The following is a 19612-nucleotide window of genomic DNA, read 5'->3' as shown; positions in this document are numbered from 1 at the left end:
GACTCTCACCATTGACTGGCTACAGTCCAACCCCAGTTTGGCCTTTGCACACCTGGTTTCAAGATGGGGGCCATGTTCATCAAAGGCCATATAAAGGATATCTCTAAATATAAGGCCATATAATGAATATTACTACAGCAGTACATTTAGTAGCAACTTTAAAATTTGCAAGCTTTGACTGTGGGTGGAGGTGGTGACCAATAAGCAATGACAATATATAATTTATTCCTTTTCCCTTTCCCTTTCCTCATCAGGTATGACTCGTGCAAAAACTTCAAGACTGTTAAAGTCTTCACGGTAAACAAAGATCATCGCTAGAAGCAAGGCTTTCTCTCGTTTATAAAGTGACAGAGGGTCTGCTTGTCCACTTAAAGCCTCACTCATTACTTCTTTCTCCTCAACTTCTGCCCCAACTGATTCTCAGGAAGTAGAAGAGGCAGTATTGGAAACAAGGCCACCTGGGAGCTTTCTGGAGCCCTCCAACCTTAGGCCAGAATCAGGGCAACAGGAGGGCAAAAGCTCAGTGGTAGACAGTGACACCTTCCAGGACTTCAAACTGTCTGGCTCTCCTCTCCTTTCCCATGATCCATTGTCCGACTCGGCTAGTAATATTAAAGACAGTACACAGAGCAGTAGCTCCGACACTGCTCCCAGATGACCTCAGATAGCACATTGATGGCTCTATGCAGCTCTTTGGTGGCCACTAACACAGCATTAAATTGGCAATCAGATAAACTGGAAATACAGGTCGAGCGGTTGCAAACTATGGCTTCCTTTATTTCCCCCATTGACAGTAGAATGGCCAGTTTGAGATCAATTATTACAGGTACATTAGCTGATTTTAGATCTATACAGTCACCAAACAACTGCAGCCCCATCATTGGCAAACAAGCAGGTCTGCCAACCCTTATCGGCGTCTTGGTGGGTCAGAGAGGATCATTTCCATTTGTTAAAATTGGTCTCAATTTGAGCAGAAATGAGAGGATTGGGGATGGTTGGCATCAACCCTTAGCCAAAGTTCAGCACTGCATGGATAGCAATTAAATTACATCTGCTCAGAAGTATACTGAGGTGCCGTCCCAGTCCAGGGTTACGTCATTTCACAATAACCATCAAACCCTTTCTCTGTTATCCTTGAATGTTGCAAGCCTGTTTAAGATATTACAAGATGCAGACTTCTGCACATTCCTCTTTCAAAATGATATTGTATTCAAGAAACCTTGCTTTGTACGCTGCCTGCATTTTTCCGGCTACCACGCATTCCATATGAATGCCATGAAAGATAGCTGTGTCGGCAGGTCGAAGGGGGCTTATATCTCTTTATTTAGAACACAATGGATTGTAATTCCACTAACAGTGACACAGATAATGAGAATACTCAGGTAATTTTAAATACTCTAAAAACAGGCAGGAGGTTTATTGTTTATGTGGTCCTTATTAACATGTATTTGCATCTTGATGCTACATTAGCTTGCACCTTTAAGCAAACGTCCCCATGCATGTATTATACTAATGGGTAACTTTAATTTAACTGGGGTATTGGGGAAGTGTTCGCCACAGTGGTATGGGAGCACTTAGTGTTATGTAAAATACCCCTCACACACCAAAAGGCCCCTTGGTGTCATGCTTCATCATAGGGGTCTTGGCACCCTTCTAACGGGATGCGGCGTGCTGTGACCTACGACTACGCGGGAGCACTTATAGTTTTGACTATATGTGGTGCATGTGATTGGGTATGTTTTATATGTGAGTGGTGGGTTGAGGTGAAAAAATTAAAAAGCGCCTGGCTCACCACTCACATATAAAAACAACCCACCACTCACATATAAAACATACCCAATCACATGCACCACATATAGTCAAAACTATAAGTGCTCCCGCGTAGTCGTAGGTCGCAGCACGCCGCATCCTGTTAGAAGGGTGCGAAGACCCCTATGATGAAGCATGACACCAAGGGGCCTTTTGGTGTGTGAGGGGTATTTTACATAACACTAAGTGCTCCCATACCACTGTGGCCAACACTTCCCCAATACCCCAGTAGGATTCCTTTTGTTTATGCGAGTAAATCTGTGATGTAAGAATCCTTCTGTGTTACTCTACCTCCCCTCTCCTGTTGATTTATATAACTTTAATTTAAGTCTTCCATATGATCTTTCATATGATCCAACAGTTAGCCAGATTGATCAACTCTGGGGTGTTCCCTGGGTACACCAACCTGCTCACTTTAGAGACTTGATGGGATGGGTTGCCAGCTCAGTAAGATGCTACATGCCTTTATTTAATGCTCTTTAAACTGTAGGGTGGAGGGATACGTTCCAAGAAAGCACACTCACTTTTTTAGACATTGAAATCCAGGCGTAGAGTACACCTTTGTCTATGTATAACATCTTTGTTAGTTTTCATCTTTTAGTGATCATGCCACCCAAATGGCTTGTGTTGTTTACTATCCAATAAGGCACTCAACCTTTCAGTCAATTGGAGCTCCAACTGACTCATGATTCCTTAGGCGAATTGGATGGTCCTCCATCAAAAGAACACATATAGATTCATGGCTTGGTAATGTGCGTATTCAGGATCGTACACAGGCCTTATGTAACCCTAGTGGTTTACAGCAAAATCTGTCTAATATTTGATTTTATTTGGTAAGCAAGTAATACACTCTTATTCACACAGTACAAGAACCAGGCCTCATTCTTTCAAAGGTGTCAAATCCCTGACAACTTGATTTAATCAGGAAATAAGAGCAATAAAACAATTGGAACAGGGTGGTCAAACAAGTCAGAGCTTTACCTTTTGATTTGGCAAACATCAGATGGGATCAACCCCTACATAAGCAGGATAGGCAGAAGATTTTGGAGGCAACGAGAACCTACATGGAAATTCAGTGGGGAAAGATAGTCGAAATCAGGTTCAATAAAATATTTTTGTCAATTCATAAATAAACAAGCTTGGTATACAGTAGTCAGTAAACTATTGTAGCATCATTTCAGAGCTTGTTTGGATCTATCATTTAGAATCATTATACGTAGACCAGGAAAAGGGGTTGAACCGCATATTCACACCAATGTATGTCCCTTCCTTTGTGATGCTGTTGAAAATGAAGGGCTCCAAATCGGATGGTGCCGCAGGACCTAACGGTCTTCTAAACAATCTTTTTAAATCTAATTTGGGTTATTGGCTTCCACTCCTAACAATTTTAGTTTCATACGCATTTGAAACACAGTGTGTTCCTACATAATGGAAAGGGTATATTCTTCATCTGAATTTCGAGAAAGGTGACCCTGCCATACCTGGCAACTACAGGATGATTGTAATGCTTAACATAGAGACTGAGGGCCCGATTAACCCTATCAGGGATTGGGACCTCCCGACAGGCTGTCGGCGGTCCTGCAGTAGGAATTTTGATGCAACCACCACCACGGCAGTTGCAATGCCTATATTTTGCATTGCGGCAGTGCTGCAGCCAAAAAAGGGACACTTTACATATCCCTGCACTACGTGGCAGGCACCATACGGTGCCTGCCACATAGTGCAGGGATATGTAGGGCGCACAATAGGTCTATGTAGGGAGCTAGGGGGTAAGGGGGGCCTGCTGGGGGCCCCCAATTTCCTTTTATGCCAGTTTTTCATGGCAGGTTCACTGCCATGAAAGGGCCAGCGGAAAAGAACATCATAATGTCTACTGTGGTGCCTGATAGGCACCGCCACTATTGTAGGCATTAAAGACCGTCAGATGGTCTGACGGGTTCCTTGATCCTGTCGGATTAGTGTTGCATGGTCTTTCCGTCCCCGACTGTCTGCCCGCCATCTTAATGTGGCAGGCAGTATTCTGTACTGCAATGGCGTGGCGGTCCCACTGCGATCATAATCGGACCCTAAGGGTCTTATCATGATGTTGGTGGTCCTCCTGTAGGACCGCAAAGGCTGTGCCCATAGGAGGTCTGCCAAGACAAAGGTGCACTCGCCTGCCGGATTTCAAGTTTAATCCAGGGTGGGCGGTGCTGCAGCAGTGATATGTAATGATCATCAGAGAAATTAACATGCGGACCGCCGTCGTGAGCGCACCGACTTCAGATTCCTACAGGGTGTGGCATGCACCATGTCATGATTGCCACACAGTGCAGAAACTAAGGTGCAATTGTAGGGGGGCATGTGCCCCTCTGTGCACACCCCCATGTCCAGATGCAGCCAGGCCTGCATCTCCGCCACCCTTTTCATGGAAAGCTCCCCGCCATGAAAAGGGCGGTGGAGAGACAAGTCGTAATATGCTTGGCGGTGCCGGCATTGGCACCACCAGCATATTACTTCCACCTCTGCACCGCCACCGGATCCTGGATCTCGGCAGAGGCAGCGATCCAACCGCCACACTCAGAATACAGCGGCCAGACCCACAGTGGTTTCAGTGGTCGGACCGCCACCGAGAGTACAGCAGTCCTGAGGATAAGGCCCTAAATACTATGCCAAAATACTTGCAAAAAAACTAGTAACCTGAGCTGAGTCCACTAATTTAATACCCCCTACACAAACTGGTTTTAGGGGAGTCATTAGCACCTCTGATAATATTCTGTCTCCCCCCTAATGATTCAGGAGACATTAAAAGGAGCAGCTTGTTTGCATGCTTTATAGACTATAGAATGGCCTTTGATGGAGTGGACTAAACTCCAAAAATGGGGGATTCCGCCCCAGTTATTGAGAGTCATTCAATCTTTATATTGAAAAACCTGCTAGCTGCCATCAAGGTATATTGGATTTGTCCCGCTAAATTAGCATACCTACAATTACAGTATCTGCAATATGCAGATGACACAGTGATTTCGGATCACACTGCAGCAGATCTTCAAGAAGCTCTTGGGGCTCTGAACACTTACAATGTTACCTATAATGTAAGACTGAATAATCAATAAGTGTAAGGTCCTAGTATTCAGCAACAAGCACTGTAAGCTGACACCGTGTCTAATTGCAGACGAGTATGCTATAAGACAATGAAAGTACTATTAGTGAGGAGTTTGACTTGATGCTGAAGCCGCCCCTAGAGAGCATCTTGATTACTTAAATTCAAAAGCTGCTTCGGTTATGTTTCCCAACAAGAAATTCTACAACAACTTAGAAGCTCCTTCTTTAACCCCTTTATTCATAGTAATTCATGCACAAAGTTTCTGCCTTCCTTGGTTTATTGGCTCCTTGCTTTTCTGGATTTGGCCAGTATGTGGCTTACTAGGTCTCTTTTCAAATGTATTCAAGTATATTTTTCAGATGCCTAATTCTACTAGTCACTGTCACATCAGGCTAGAATTTAACCAGGTACAGCCATCAATAACTCTTAGGTTACAGTTTCTTCTTACTTGTCACAGGCTGAGACATGCTATGGCCTCTTATTTGAAGGCGGCAATGTGGGTTGCTTTACCATCAGACTCCTCCAGATTTGCTCCCTGGAAAAATTATTTTAAAACCGAAATGATCACTCTGCAGGCAGAAACTCTTAGCAGTTTACCCACATCAGCAGCACAGCTTAATAAGCTGCTCAAGATACAAGCAAAAGTTATCTCTCACACACTAGATCTGGATGCTTTCAATTATAATAACATGTTGTCTTAAACGGCCGCATCTTACAGAAATAATATAACCCCGGCATATTTGGGCTTTAGCATGTCTAGGCTGGTTAGGCACCCTTTCATATGTCTGCAGCTCTTTCTAATCCCACATCTAGAATTTCGACAAAGGTGGGCCAATTACAACCATTCCAACATTAGCTGCAGCTTATGTGGGTATAATTCTGAATCTCTAGCACCCATTCTATATATATGACCCCAATTGTTAGGCGAGAGAACTAAATGGTTAAGATCAGGCTTTCTAAAAGGTCAATCAATCAATCAAGACATTTGTAAAGCGCGCTACTCACCCGTGAGGGTCTCAAGGCTCGGCACGGGGGGGGGGGGCTGTTGCTACTGCTCGAACAGCCAGGTCTTGAGTAGCCTCCTGAAGGTAAGCAGGTCTTCGGTCTGCCGTAGGAGGATGGGGATGGTGTTCCAGGACTTGGCGGCGAGGTAGGAGAATGATCTACCGCCTGTGGTCGCTCTCTGGATGCAGGGGACAGTGGCGAGTGTGAGGGCGGCGGACTGGAGCTGGCGGTTTGGGGTGTAGAAGGTGGGTCATTTGTTGAGGTATGCTGGTCCGGTGTTGTGGAGTGCTTTGTGTGCATGGGTGAGGAGCTTGAAGGTGATCCTCTTGTTGACGGTAAGCCAGTGCAGGTCTCTCAGGTGGGGTGTGATGTGGCGAGGGATGTCGAGGATCAGGCATGCAGAGGCGTTCTGTATCCGTTGCAGTCGTTTCAGCAGTATGTCCGGGGCTCCCACGTAGAGGGCATTTCCGTAGTCCAGTCTGCTGCTGACAAGGGCCCGGGGGACTGTTCTTCTAGTGTCAATGGGGATCCACCTGTAGATCTTTCCGAGCATGCGGAGGGTGTTGAAACAGGAGGATGAGATGGCGTTGACATGCTTGGTCATGGAGAGTGTTGAATCGAGGATGAATCCCAGGTTGCGTGCGTGGTCCTTGGGTGTTGGTGCTGCTCCCAGGGTGGTCGGCCACCAGGAGTTGTCCCAGGCAGAGGGGGTGGAACCGAGGATGAGGACCTCCATCTTGCCGAGTTGAGCTTTAGGCGGCTGTTCTTAATCCATTCGGCAATGGCTTTCATTCCTTCGTGGAGGTTGGTTTTGGCGGGGAGAAGGTCCTCGGTGAGCAAGAAGATAAGTTGCGTGTCGTCGGTGTAAGAGATGATGTTGAGGTTGTGAAGTCTGGCGACGTGGGTGAGCGGGGCTATGTAGATGTTGAAAAACGTCAGGCTGAGGGAGGATCCTTGGGGTACGCCGCAGATGATCCTGGTGGCTTCGGATCGGAATGGGGGGAGGCGGACGCACTGCATTCTGCTGGAGAGGAAGGAGGTGGTCCAGTCCAGTGCTTTGCCTCGGCTCTCTGCATCATGGAGGAGAGTACGGAGGGTGCGGTGGCAGACTGTATCGAAAGCGGCTGATACATTCAGGAGGATGAGGGCCACGGTCTCGCAGTTGTCCAACAGGGCCCTGATGTCATCGGTGGCAGCGATGAGGGCAGTTTCCTTGCTGTAGTTGCTGCGGAACCCGGACTGGGATGGGTCCAGGATGTTGTCCTCCTTGAGGTAGCGGGTCAGCTGTTTGTTGACAGTTTTCTCGATGACCTTTGCCGGGAACGGGAGCAGGGAGTTGGGCTGGAAGTTCCTGAGGTCCTAGGGGTCTGCTTTGTGTTTCTTGAGCAGGGCGTTGATCTCGGCGTGCTTCCAGCTCTCCGGGAAGGTCGCGGTCTCGAAGGAGATGTTGATGGTTTTCGGAGGTGGGGTGGAATGGTGGCGCTGGCTTTGTTGAAGATGTGGTGAGGGCACGGGTCTGATGGGGAGCCGGAGTGGATGGTGCTCATGGTTTTGATGGTGTCATCGTCGTTGATGTTGGTCCAGGTGAGTAGGGGGTCGCAGTGGGTGGTGGCCGTGGGGTCTGAGGTGTTGTTGGCTGCCGTCGTAGACTGGTTGTCGAAGCTGTCATGGATGTCTGCAATCTTGCGGTGGAAGAAGGAGGCCAGGGAGTTGCACAGGTCTTGCGAAGTTAGGATGTCGTTGGTGCTGGAGCAGGGGTTGGACAGTTCCTTCACAATGTTGAAGAGATCTTTGCTGTTGTGTGCGTTGTTGTCGAGTCGGTCCTTGAAGGCGGTCTTTTTGGCAGATCTGATGAGGTGGTGATGTGGGCTGCTTGGTTTTCTGGTGTCTGCTCGTGGCGCCAATTCTTCTCCAGCTTTTGGCAGTTTTGCTTGGAGGTCTGGAGGTCTGTGGTGAACCAGCTGGCAGTCTTGGTGCGACTGTTGGAGGGATTCTTGATCGGGGCAAGGGTGTTGGTGCAGTTGTTGATCCAGCGTCTGAGGTTGCTGGCGGTGGCGGCGGGGTCGGTGGGGTATGTGGGTGGGCTTTGGGCGAGGGTGGTGTGTAGCTGGTCTTCGGTGATTTTGCTGCAGCAACGGCGCGGGATCTGTTGGGTGGGGTGGTGCATGGTAGGTTTCTCGAAGGTGAAGTGGACGCAGCGATGATATGTCCAGTGGAGTTCAGTGGTGTGGCTGAAGGAGACGTGGGAGCTTGTGGAGATGATGGGATCAAGCATGTGTCCGGCGGAGTGGATGGGAGTCATGACGAGTTGTTTGAGTCCGAGGTTTGCGAGATTGTCGAGCAGAGTGGTGGAGTTGGTGTCGTTGTTTGTTTCGAGGTGGAAGTTCAGGTCCCTGAGGAGGATATAGTCCGTGGCCGCAAGGGCATGCATGCTGGAGTCGCCGAACTGTGGTCTTGGTCCGGGGGCCTGTAGATGAGAGTTCCTCTGAGGGTGATGTTGGGATCAGTGTGGATCTGGAAGTGCAGGTGTTCGGCTGTTTTGAGGGTGTCGTCGGAGTTGGTTGAGACCTTGAGGGTGGATTTGTGGATGATGGCGATTCCACCTCCTACTCCGCTGGTGCGGTCTCTGCGAGTAATCTTGTAGCTGTCCGGGATGGCTCTGGCAATGTCGGGTGCTGAGGAGTCATTCATGCAGGTCTGTGTCAGGAAGGCGACGTCCGGGGAGGACGTGTCATGCAGGTCCCAGAGTTCGACTGCGTGTTTGCGTGCTGAGCGGGTGTTCAGGAGTATGCATCTGAGGTGGTTGCGTGCTGTCCTGGTTGGTGGTTTTACGGGTATGCTGCTGGTGAAGCTGCAGTTCCGGCAGGAGAAGGGTCCTTGGGTGCTTTTCGGGCGGCCTGGAAGCAGGAGTGTGCTCGTCCGGTGTTGAGTGCATGGAGGGTGCTGGGATCATAGCGGAGACGGGTGCCGTGGTGTTCGCGGGGGCCAGGGGTTCTGGCACTGGGCACGGTCCAGGCACGGCCGGGCGCAGACGGGCTTGTCTTAGGCGTGCCTTCCTCGAGCCAGCGGTGTGGCCGCACAGCGGCCGCCATAAAAAGGGGAGATGGGAGGGAGGAGGCAGTTGGGAGGAGGGGCTGACGAATGGGAGTGGGGGGCGGGGCCGCAGGGGACGCAGCGGCGGGAAAGCGGGACCGGTGAAGGACGCAGAAGGCAAAAACTGGCACAACAGTTGCAGGGGGAATGAAAGGAGGAAAAAAAAAACTAGCACAAATAAACAATTACAAAAACAGGCAACAGCAGCAAAAAACAGGCAAACAGCGGGACTGGAAAGGACACAGAAGGCAAAAACTGGCACAACAAAGCAGGGGTAATGAAAGGAGGAGAAAAAAACGAGCGCAAATGAACAATTACAAAACAGGCAACAGCACCAAAACAGGCAAAAAGCAAGTAAGCAAACGTAGGGCCTACCACTGGCCACCAGGGTTGAGGCGCAGGTGGTAGCCTGCGGGTGGAGGCGGGCCTCAAACTCTCAGCAGCAGCTGGGCTCAAGACACGGGCACAGGCTGGTGGAGCTGCACGGCATGGGGAGCGACCTGCCTGGATCAGTGTCAAGGGTCGAGTCCCTTCACTGCGCAGCGGCCGCCATAAGAAGGGGAGGTGGGAGGGAGGAGGCAGCTGGGAGGGGGGGTAGACGAATGAGAGCAGGGGGCGGGGCCACAGGGGACGCAGCGGTGGGAAAGCAGGACCGGTGAAGGACACAGAAGGTAAAAACGGGCACAACAGAGCAGGGGGAATGAAAGGAGGAGAAAAAAACGAGCACAAATAAACAATTACAAAAACAGGCAACAGCCTGGTGGTTGTCTTAAGTTGAATTAGGCAGTCCAATATGCTTTAAAGAGTGAAAACATGCAATTGTTGTATGCCCTCCTAAATTCATGCACCAGGTAATTTGGTTGGGAACTGCAAAGGATGAAGGCTCTGGTTTTAACACTTCTACCATCTAGAACACAGTCCTAACAAGGAATGAGCGGCATTATATATGATATAGGATGCAACCTACAATAAATGCCTACTCATACCTGAGCTTCTTCTTTGTTAGAAATTGACTTTTATATTTAAAGGTTTACATACATCTGCATTAAATGACGAGATTTTAACTGACATTTTAAAAAACGCTTTAATTGAACTTTTAACTTTATTCTATTGATGTATTTTGCTCTTATATGTTTGATGGTATTGCACTCCTTTATGGTTTTAATTAACTAAATAAACGTTTTTTTCAAATCACCTCTACTTTCCTTATTAAAGACGACTTGTGATGCATCTAGTTGCTCGTAATAAAGAAATTACATAGCCCCTCAACTGTAATAAGTGATTACAGCTGAGTTCTGATATCACATTGCCTGCCACCAGAAAAGGTCAAAGGCAGGTCATGAAGCTGCAGTTTAAACAAGGAAAATAGAAACTGACTCTTTTTCTTTGGATATTTATTTATTTAAGAAGTTTTATATAGCGATGGCCTGACCCGAGGGTATCGGAGCGCTTTCAGCAGATATATTGCAGGGATTCACAACAAACAAAACAAAAGAATGATACATTAACATTGCAGGATGCTGGTTGGGAGATCTGCTTCGTAGTCTTGAGGACATGGAGTTGGAGCAGTGCGAGGTGTCTGCTTCCCCGCTCCGATTGATCCTATCGACTCCCTAGGGAGATGTTGAGGAACAGGATTTTGAGTTGGTTTTTGAATTTTACAAAAGAGGGAATGGTTCTGATGTGAGAGGGAACAGAGTTCCTGATTTTAGGCTTGCTTCCGGCGAACGATCGTGCCGCAGTTTTTTGTTTACGAGTTTTTGGAGGGATGAGTAGGAGGGAGTTGGACCTTCTGAGGTTCCTGACCTGACCGGCTTTTTTGAGTTTGACACCCAAATATTCTGGTTTGCCGGTATGTAGGGCTTTATGAGTGAGGCAGGCTGTTTATCTAAAATGAGAAGCATTACACTCTAACAGGAGCTACTTAGGGAAACATATTTTGTTATTTTCCCCACTATGTTAGAGGTAAAATACATCTCCCTATGTTACAATACAGTCTTTTTTAATGTCGAAGTATCTTTTGGCAAAGTCTACTGTCTGTTGGTGTGATAAATTCCACTGTACAGGTTCTTTTTTTAGTCCTCATGTCTGAAATGAATGGGAAAGAGCAGGACACCAAAGTTTTCTAAGAGGTTTGAGGGAAGGGTGAATGTTGTGACTATATGTTATAAGGCATTAAATACCCTCCACAGTAAAATAAAATTATATTTTAAGTTGTCTATAAAGGAACTCAGTCTTCATCCTTTGTTCCTCATTATGGTCATGGAACTCCTCTGTGAGTAACAATATCCTTAGAATTTACGGCCTGGGTACTTTAGTCCACATATAGTAGCACATATACCTCTATTAGTATAAATGTAAAATTACTGGATCAGTGTCCATTGCTAGGGTGTCCCGTATCTTCAATGCTTTTTGATATATTTTTAGAGCCACTTGCAATTTCTTCTTTGCTCAGCTTCAATTATACACATAGCTTTAAATATACTATTTGAAGGGATGGCTGATCTGAAACTATATGTGGGCCACAAAGGTCTATTTTTAAAAGCAGATCAGTGAATATTTCTAGCTTGGGGTGCTCTTGCTTAATTACTAATAAGACTGGGACATTGCTTGTCATATTCAACTATTTTTTAACAAACATAGAATTCCTAGGTATCATTTGTATTCAAGAATTAGTGAGTGTCAGCATTTTGGCTTCAGGCTTTCTCGGGGGAATTTGCAATTATGGAAGGAGGCGGGCTTTGAATGTCTCGGTGATTTTTATAATAGTTCCAATTTGATTACTACTGAGATCTTATCCCAGCAGTTGGGCAATAGTTATCCTGCCTTCGCATTTAGTTTTCATCAAATTTCTAATTATTTAAAAACAAATTATGTGGTTACTGATGTTATGTTATGTTAATAACTACTTATAGAGCGCACGTACACCTGTAGGTTTCATGGTGCTAATGCAGAGGAGAGTAAACCCAGAAATCCCTAGGCGTATGCGTGCTCAAACAGCCACGTCTTCAGGGATTTCCTGAAGACCAAAAGATTGTCACAACTCCTCAGTGACAGAGGGAGGGTGTTCCAGAAAGTGGCGGCCAAATAGGAGAAAGAGATAACTCCTTGCCGTTTCCGTTTGAACGATGGAATAGTTGCTAAGTAGAGATGGGCGGAGCGTGAATTACGCTGGGGTTTATAGTTGTTGATCATGTTTTTGACAAATTTGGGACCATTTCCATGCAGTGCTTTGAAAGCTATGCAACCCGTCTTAAAAGCGACCCTTTGGGCCATCGGTAACCAGTGTAGTTTTGGCAGTCCAGGTCTGACTGACTGCCAGATAAGTCTTGCTGCCTGGTTTTGGACTATCTGGAGTCGTTTTAGCAGGCCCAGTGGCAGGCCGAGATATAAGGCGTTGGAGAAATCGAGACGTGAAAGTACCAGGGCTATTACTACCTGTATGAGTGCGGAGTGTGTCAGCAAGTGGACAATTTTCTTAATTTTCCGAAGTTGGAAAAAGCTGGAGGAAACAACAGCTCCCACCTGTCCTTTAAGCGATAGATCAGCATTAAGGATAACCCCTAGGCTTTTTACCGAAGGGGAAGGTTTAGGGGGGAACCCAAGTCCGCCGGCCGGAAGTGCGGGCCCCAGCTAGTTGCACTATTCCCAGGCAGTACTAATTCCGTCTTGCCGGGGTTAAGTTTTAGATGGTTCAAGTCCATCCAACACCGTATGTGAGTCGTGATAGTCCGACATTCTGCCGCTGAGTCTGGGGAATTCAGTGGAATTATCAGCTGCAGATCATCCACATAATTAAAAATGGTGATCTTGGGGTTTTTTAAAGAGTGTATCAGGGGTCTGAGGTATAGATTAAACAATAGTGGTGACAGGGATGAGCCCTGATGGACCCCACAAAGGGAAGAGAGTCTCAGGGCAGTAAAGGTTCCTAGCCTGACTGATTGCGTCCGGTCAGTAATAAAGGATACTATCCATTTAAGTGCGGGTCCCCAGAGACCAGCTTGTTCGACACGGTTCAGCAGTATGTTGTGGTCGACCGTGTCGAACGCAGCCACCAAATCCAGGAGCACTAGGGCCTTGTGGTTGCCTCTGTCAGCATTTACTCTAAGAGTGTCCTGAACTGGAAGAATCACCGCTTCCGTTGAGTGTGACGGATGGAATCCGGCTTGATTAGGTTCTAGGTAGTCAGAGTGTTCGATGAAATTCGAAAGACATCTCGACACGTGAGCCTCCAATATTTTAGCCATAAAGGGGAAAAGGGAAATGGGATGGTAGTTGGATGGATCTGTGGGGTCTGACCCAGGTTTTTTATGAGAGGGACGACCATTGCGTTTTTAAAGGCGCAGGGAACTTTGCCCTGCGCTAAAGATTCATTGAGGAAGGGGAGTATGCTCTGGGGTAAAGCCGAAAAGACCTCTTTCATAATGTGTGGTGGGCAGCTATCGTTGGGCGACCCAGAGTTGACCCGAGACAACAGCTCCGAGAATGTTTTGGGGTCAATTGGGGGAAGGACATCAAGAGTAAAATGATTATTACGGATGTCATCCAGTGATTTCAAACTAAGAGAATTAGGAATGCTATTTTTGATAGCCGAGATTTTATCTATAAAGAAATTATTCACCGAATTACAGAACTCCTGGGTAGGAGTCTGAATGAGTGCCGTCATTTCACTATTGCATAGGTCGCTCACTATTTTGAAAATATCTTTTGATTTATTTTGGGAGTTTAATATTTTCGTAGAGAAATATACCGCTTTACTGTTTAGTATAGTTTTTTTTATATTCCCTGTGAGCTGTAGAGAATTCCACCTTATCTTTTATGGTGTAGTTTGATCTCCATTTCCTTTCTTTTTGGCGCAATTTAAGTTTTAGTTTTTTAGGGTCAGAGGTGAACCATTTATGAGCATCCACATGGCGTGTGCAAGAGAATTTGACAGGAGGGGCCTGGGTGTCACTAGCCGCTGCTAGCCAATTTGTGATTTTTCCTTCCATAATGTCGACATCCGGGCAAAAAATAGGTAAGGTGTTTTTCAGAGTGTCGACAAAAGCCGGTGCATTTAGAGATTTCCATTTCCTGGACACTCCTCCCACCCGGGGTGGAAACCTTATATAACCATTGATAGTAGTTGTGAACTGGATCAAGAAATGGTCAGACCATAAGCAAGGCGCGATGGTTTGCGTCGAGAGTGGAAGATTGTGGGACCATACTTGGTCCAGGATGTGTCCTTTTTCGTGGGTGGGGGCATATACATGTTGGACCAGGTTGAGATTTAGAAGGAGGTCAGTGAGTTCGGCCGCCTGGGGGCCACCTGCGGTGTTGTTGAACCATTAATTCAGGTCCCCAATTAGGATAACTTTAGCAGAATTTACCACTAAAGAGGCCATCTGCTCACCCAGGGAGGTGGGGAATGAAGGCATAGTTGGGGAGGGGGCGATAAATCAGCACGAGTACCAGCGAGCCTGTATCTGTGTCGAATTTAATGACTAAGTTCTCAGGCTCCGGTAAGACAAGAGGGGATAGGGCGACGAACTTATGATTTTTGTGAATAATGGCTGCCACCCCGCCTCCTGGTTTACCCAGGGGGCGGTTGGCTGATAAAATGTAATAATCTGAAGGGAGGGCTGCTAAGATGTCAGGTGATGAGTCTTGGGTCAACCAGGTTTCAGTGATTAATAGTATATCAGGTTTGTCCGAAGCAAGTAGCATAAAAATATCAAGTTGGTGTTCGACAAGACATCGTGTGTTGAGATATAGACAGTGAATATCCAGGTGTGGGTTTGTAGTGGGGTTGGTAACAACGGGAGAGGCAAGACTGAGTTTATCAGGAAGGTGCTCAGATTGGAGCATGGAGATACCATTAATATGGATGCGGTGATGAGTGTTAAGGTCCAGAGGGGGACAAAGATCTGTGGGAAGCCTTAGTAATTTTAATTCCCTAGATGAGTAAGTTAAATTTGAATTTTTGCCATAATCTATGGCCCCTGGGCCCGACCGGGCGCGGACGGGTGCAGACTGGCTCGCCGCGCCTGCTGCGCGTTAGCGTCATGATGCAGTTTATATAGCACGTTATTGATGGAACACTAGAGCGTCACCCTGCCACAATGGCCGCTCTAACATGCTCACCAGGAAGTGGAACTAATGAGCCTCCCTCCACACAAACAGCACAAGATTGCTGCGGTGGACCGGGGAAAGCAACAGAGTGAGAGCCAACAGGTAAAAATGCAAAATTAATTATGAGCAGTTTTTTAATAAGTTAAAAATACAAGGTTGCCTTAAATTTACAGCGCGGAGCTAGCGCGTGGCGATTCTAGCTTACTGTCCTCGAACGCATCAGCCCCGAACTGGGCTTTTAATCCCCTGCAGCTGATGGAACACTAGAGAGTCACCCTGCCACAACGGCCGCTCTAACGTGCTCACCAGGAAGTGGAACTAATGTGCCTCCCTCCACACAAACAGCACGAGATTGCTGCGGTGGACCAGAGAAAGCAACATAGTGATAGCCAACAGGTAAAAATGTAAAATTAATTATGTGTCGGTTTTTTAAGAAGTTAAAAATACAACGTTGCCTTAAATTCACAGCGCGGAGCTAGCGCAAGGCGATTCTAGCTTACTGATGACACTGTTTCAAACATCTTAAACCAACTCCATGTTCAGGGCCTAAGTGGAGTCGGTAATTGGTATGATTGCCTATTGCAGCTCGGACAACTGAAAGTGCTCGACAGTTTCTTTCCTAAATTACTAAACAAAACTGGCTGTAGTGTTAGCAAAAAAGAATGGTAGCTTCTATGCGAAGCAAGCCATAATGCTGCCAATTATAAAAGAATGGCCTATTTATCAAGATGGCTACCTTACTATAAACCTAAAAGATTGAATAAGATCTTAACAACCTCCACTGAGTTTTGTTTTAGATGTGGGGACTCAGAGGTATAGTCATGGACTCATATTTTTTTCTATTGCTCCGGCTTACATCAATTTTAGGTAGATGTGTTTCATAGGATTAACCAATCCTTAGCTGCAACATATTTTATTATGCCCACTATCAAACTAGCTCTTTTTGGTTGTTCAATTGAGGTTCAACATTTGTCAAAATATCAACAATACTTTTGCTCATTAGCGATAGCTGTGGCCAGGTCTCTAATTGTACAAAATTGGAAATACGATAAGTGACCATCGATTCAGTAATGGCAAGCGAAGATGACCCAGACATATATGTGGCAAGAAGCATATGCCAAACTGTTTGGGTCTCTTCGTAGATTTGTAGCCATCTGGTCAGGGTTTGTTAACAATGTAGATTAAATAGTCATGGATATTTATACTCTGAAAGTGTTATAAATGTAACCCATTTTGGAAGCAGTAGGTGAACTGAAGGAGATTCAATCCCTTTGAATAAAGGGCACCTTACTACTGTTTTTTTGTTGTTTTTTTAATGCTTGATCTGGCATTGTTAGCGCTTTATGCCTATTGCACTAGCACTTTGTTGATGCATTTTTCAATCAATGTTGATGGTGTTCCTTTATTTCTCCGATATTCTTGGTTTTTACTTCTAGCATTTTTTTGCACCATGACTAAAGCACTTTATGACTGTATTTTATTCTTGATCCTGCAACAGTTAGCACTTTAGGCCCATGGCACTAGTATTTGATCAATGTATTTATGTATCAATTATCTGATTGGACCCAAGCTTTCTAGCACTTTTTCAATATCACACCAAGATTTTATTTTACTATGTAGGACTTAGTGGATAAATAAGTGAATTATGTAATTGTTTTCTTTTGTGTGTCCCCTTAATAATAAAAATAAGTAAAACATTTTTTTTAAACAAAATGGATTGTGTAAAAAAGATTTTCACACATCAATAAAGTAAATGAGGGGGCAATTCCTGTGAAGAATAAGCTTTGCAACATAAAAAAAAAGACTGAGACATCATTGATTGACCAAGAGAGGCTCTCCTGGAGACTCTTATCATTGAAATTCATAAAGGTATCAAGTAGTTTGGATCACCAATACACTGGAGGAGTTAGATGACAATAATTTTAAACTATTATTAATCAAGGCTATCAGGATAATGCAGTGATGTCAGAACCTATCCATTTTCTATTATAGGCAGAACTGCTTAGATGAGATGTCTACCCTCCGCTTTTTATATTTGCCTTTTCCACTATACCTTGTTATGTACTATCTAGATATTTTTCTTAGATCGACAGTGAGGTTAGCAAATTTATCTGGCATAGGACAATGAGGGGGTTTTCCTCTGCCCAATTTAAGAAACTATTACAGGCTGCCAGACACAATAATTACAATACTTTTTCTTACCCAAAACAACATTTTTGATAATTATATATTTGCAAGAAGTATTTCAGATTCAAATATTGAGTCCTATTTATTTTAATCATGTGCAAGCCTAAAGTTAACAAAAAATGGAAGGGAGGTAGAGGGAAAAAAAGAGGCATAGGCTCGCCCTCCAGATATATATAAGTCACAAACGGTCTCTGAGAAGCAGAGATCAAGAACCTAGCTATTGACTATAGGCCTATTCGCAACACCCACTGGAGTTGGAATAGTGTGTATAGTGATAGGAAAAAGAGTGTTGCTCTTTTTCTTGTTGTCCCCTCACTCACCAGGGTTGCCCCACGGTGACATGCTTCATCATAGGGGCCATCCCAGTCCGCTGCGGACTGGGGCGTGCTACGACTTGCAAATTACGTAGGAGCACTTACAGTTTTTGACTATGTGTGGTGCGAGTGTTGTGTTGTGATGGAGTGGGGTGTGTGTAAATAGTTCAAAATACCTGCCTAGTAAGCTTTAAATAGTTTATTCTTGCTTCCAGGTGGTAGAGTTAAAACCGGAGTAGAAGTATTAGGATACCTAAATGACAATGTGTTTAGGTGTACCTATCAACTTCTCTCTGTCAACATGTTTCATGCATCCCCCAAGCACTTCCTCAGGACTACACAGGGACCAGCCCTGTGTTCGCCACTCCTAAACGATGCCACAATAAGCTAATAGTGAAAAATGCTGCAACAAATATTAATGCATGCATCCAGTACCTATGTAACCAAATGAATCACGTGGTTCCTGTAAGACAAAATAACATAACGCAATAGTTAAGGGTCAATCATCACCCCCAATAATGCACACAAATTCACACACATAAGACGAACCTTGATCAACAGTGATTATATTTCATGTGGTCCGACCAAGTGTCTATTAAAAAAAGTTTTCCTGCACAGAAAAACGTGGTTAACACCTCGTGGTAAGAGAAACTGCACACATACTACTTGCACACTCATATACTTCATTTTACATACATGTGGTAGGGCCTAGTTGCGCCCCATGGGCTCGGAGGGGTTCACTATCCCAGCAATCTAAAATAAATAAAAACATTAGAGGCCGTGGTAATAGGGCTTCGTGATCGAAAAAACAGAGTTACAAGGATATTCTGTCAGCTCCTCTTGGACACGTAAACAGGATGACCTGCACTTACTTGCTAACAGGATACCTCCCTCTTGTACACCTATGCGTGCGTCTCCGGTCCGAATGTTGTAGGACCGAGGGGGCCGAGCTGCTTATAGCTTCTCTGCTTCCTCGCACTTCCGCGTTAGTCCAAGTGAATGACTAGGACGCACTGAGGAGTGCGCGACAGATTCTTGGCGGCCATGTTGGGTGTATAAATGTAATCCCGAAAGCGGATCACTCTGGAAGGACTTAACGATTTCCCTATTCAGTGAATTTACAGTCAAAGGTCGATCCTTCTGGATACTATCAATCAATTTACAATATTTTTCGGAAAATATATAAAAGTTGTAAAAATGACCGCAAAATGTCCAAACACTAGGTACCCAGGACTATTTTAAGTACCCAGGACTATTTTAAGGCCACACTTTTCAAGGGTGGGGGCACCGTTTTTTTATGCATTGTCTACCATCTAATGTCTTAGTACAAAATCGTATTTCAGTGAGGATTTCCATGATTTTAGAGTTTGGCTACACTAGATCAGAAAGAGTTCAATGATCTAAATTAATGTAAGTTGAGGATCATTGTGTACTAGTCAGATTAAGTGAATTGTCCCCACGGGATTTCATCATTCAGACCCACAATGTGAGAGCGTAGTTTAAAACCCCAACGTTGTTCTTTTTCTAAGAGTTTTTTCTCCATGTCAGTGTGTGGCTGTTGTGTTTCAAGGACCACCCATCGCATGTCATTTGGGGTGTGTCGTTTTTCCAGGAAGTGTGTGGTCATTTTTGTGTTGGAATGTTTACACCTGAAATTACTACGGTGTTCAACCATGCGTGTATTGACCTTCCTGGTGGTCATGCCAATGTAGTGCAGATTGCACGTGCAGGTGATCATATAGACCACCCCTGTTGTGTTGCAATTCGAGAAAGCCCTTAATTCCCAGGTTAACCCATTGTTGCAGGTGACCTGTTTCGTGCTGTAGTTAAATGACACACGCTGCAATTTGAACAAGGGTAGTGTCCTGATGGTAATGGGTGTAAGCGACGTATTGGGCCTCCTGTCTCTTTAGGGCGTGTGTGGACTAACAGGTCCTTCAGGTTCTTCCCCTTGCGGTGACTGAACATTGGCTGGGTAAGGTTTAAACCGCCACTATTAAGTGTTTTC

Source organism: Lissotriton helveticus, chromosome 11 (assembly GCF_964261635.1).
Source record: "Lissotriton helveticus chromosome 11, aLisHel1.1, whole genome shotgun sequence".
Classification (NCBI taxonomy): domain Eukaryota; kingdom Metazoa; phylum Chordata; class Amphibia; order Caudata; family Salamandridae; genus Lissotriton; species Lissotriton helveticus.
The sequence above is the reverse complement of the archived record's forward strand: the minus strand, read 5'-3'. Positions refer to the sequence as shown.